The sequence below is a fragment of the Schistocerca serialis genome, unplaced genomic scaffold, assembly GCF_023864345.2.
Source record: "Schistocerca serialis cubense isolate TAMUIC-IGC-003099 unplaced genomic scaffold, iqSchSeri2.2 HiC_scaffold_1167, whole genome shotgun sequence".
Taxonomy (NCBI): domain Eukaryota; kingdom Metazoa; phylum Arthropoda; class Insecta; order Orthoptera; family Acrididae; genus Schistocerca; species Schistocerca serialis.
In genome coordinates this window covers 37,501-40,000 of record NW_026047367.1, presented here as the reverse complement: position 1 = coordinate 40,000, position 2,500 = coordinate 37,501, and the positions used below count along the sequence as shown (strand labels likewise).

Genomic DNA, 2,500 nt, shown 5'->3' with positions numbered 1-2,500 from the left:
CGCCTTAACCTAACCTATGTTGCGCCTTAACCTAACCTATGTTGCGCCTTAACCTAACCTATGTTGCGCCTTAACCTAACCTATGTTGCGCCTTAACCCAACACACGTTGCGCCTTAACCCAACACACGTTGCGCCTTAACCCAACACACGTTGCGCCTTAACCCAACACACGTTGCGCCTTAACCCAACACACGTTGCGCCTTAACCCAACACACGTTGCGCCTTAACCCAACACACGTTGCGCCTTAACCCAACACACGTTGCGCCTTAACCCAACACACGTTGCGCCTTAACCCAACACACGTTGCGCCTTAACCCAACACACGTTGCGCCTTAACCCAACACACGTTGGGCCTTAACCCAACACACGTTGGGCCTTAACCCAACACACGTTGGGCCTTAACCCAACACACGTTGGGCCTTAACCCAACACACGTTGGGCCTTAACCCAAAACACGTTGGGCCTTAACCCAACACACGTTGGGCCTTAACCCAACACACGTTGGGCCTTAACCCAACACACGTTGGGCCTTAACCCAACACACGTTGGGCCTTAACCCAACACACGTTGGGCCTTAACCCAACACACGTTGGGCCTTAACCCAACACACGTTGGGCCTTAACCCAACACACGTTGGGCCTTAACCTGCTCTGTAATTGTCATACGACGCGTTAAATTAGTGTAGTGTTGCCTAACTGCAACCCCCGCAATATAGTTTGCTACTCGCACTGCCCGGTCCCCAGAGTATCGCTTCATGTTAAACACCTTGCAGCTATACACTGTAATGCGGATGGCAGCAGGACGTACATGCTCAATGCCCTTCGCAGTTGTTCATTGGCATTCGCATGGCGAAGCACAGCCTACGTTGTGGTACGGCTTGTGTCAACTGTCCGCTGATGTTGTACGTCCAAATCACACACTGTACTGCACATTGGTCCTCATGTACTGAATGATACATCGTGGTACATGTGTGACCGTACCACGACTGCGCCAACAACGGCGAACCATACGGTCCAAATATTGTGCACTCAGCTACATGTCGTCTCCCTATAAGAGCTGGATTGCAGTATGGTATGCCGTGGATGGCGATCGGCATGAGCCGTCTGTTGATGTAGTGGCGCGTGTTGTCAGACGTAGTCGTCTCTTCTCACACACCGTGATAGCATGGTGCACTGCGTTCCACATCTGCGACATGCGACAGAGGCCGGTTGACAGTCGTTCGCGCAATGGACATCGCATACGTACGGGGGCCACCTTCCACGTGTTCGCGAAGCGTGCACATGTTGTTGCGTGTATGTGGGCAGACATAGTGTGTCGTGACACCTGACACAGGCATGCAACAATCGTTGAATTTGCAAATGGCGATGGACGTCTACGTTTGCTGGTGACGTTACGCAAATGAAGAACTGGTAAACCGTTGTGGTGCGGTTGTTCTCGCTAGAGGTGAATCAGTGATGGCGACGATCGGTTGAGCTACCAACCGGTTGTTTCAGCGATACCCACCATGCCCACGAACGTGAATGGCATGTGGGTGTGAAGCGATACGCGGCGGTGGCTGGGTGGGACCGTCCCCGGCCGGTGAGGGGGGGCCTCCCGGCGTGCTGGCCGCGCGGTGCGTGGGCGTACGCGCTACAGCCGGCTGGTGGGGGCGGCCAGTGGCAGGCGCGCCGGCCGACGGAGGCGGCAGGCGGCGTAGCTGCGCGCCGGCGCACCCTGCACGCGGCGCCGTGCGGCCAAAGTAGGTCCTCGCGGGCCCGGTGCGAAGCGCGGTGGACATCTGCAGTGTGCTGGTCCGATTGAGGACTGTGTGCGCTGAGGATGCGCCGCCGCCCGGCGCTCGGCGCCGCGACGCCGTCTGCTGCTCGGTCGCCTCTGCGGTTCTCGCAGGTGGATTGTATCGCAGCTGTGCGGACGTGTTGGCGCGTGCGCTGTGCTGGGAGAGTTCGCTTCGGCACCCAAGTGGGGCTTTTGTCCTTCTGTGGCGCTGGCGTTGGAGCTGCCGGCCACCGTAGGTGGCGCGTGTTGTCTCCCGCCGGCAATGCCACGACAGCACGCTCCCGGGCCTCTGTCGGCAGCGGCAAGCTCAGTTGGGAGCACGGGTGGTCGCACCTAAAGCGTCTACTCGCCAAACTCCGGGCGATTGCGCCTCTCTCGAACCCGACCAAGTACTTAGGACGGCGCTGCGCGCCGCCGGGACCTGAGAGGGTTTCGAGGTGTATTGTGCAGGGGAGCTCAGCCTCCTCCTGTTTGCAGAATAATTGAGCGGACGCTTGCGTGTTCGCGCGGGCCCCCGGGACACACTCCCGGGCGGCCGGCTGCTCAGCTCTAGTTGACGCAGCTCCCTGGTTGATCCTGCCAGTAGTCATATGCTTGTCTCAAAGATTAAGCCATGCATGTCTCAGTACAAGCCGCATTAAGGTGAAACCGCGAATGGCTCATTAAATCAGTTATGGTTCCTTAGATCGTACCCACGTTACTTGGATAACTGTGGTAATTCT

At 57.6% G+C, this 2,500-nt stretch overlaps 1 non-coding gene across 1 annotated transcript in view; it reads left to right on the top strand.

Moving 5' to 3' along the window:
- The first annotated feature begins 2,341 nt into the window (after positions 1-2,341).
- Positions 2,342-2,500, top strand: part of LOC126433475 (small subunit ribosomal RNA) — a 1,910-nt gene continuing 1,751 nt past the window's right edge. The window contains exon 1 of the ribosomal RNA XR_007578512.1: positions 2,342-2,500. This exon is cut by the window's right edge and continues 1,751 nt beyond it. This is a non-coding gene — a ribosomal RNA (small subunit ribosomal RNA).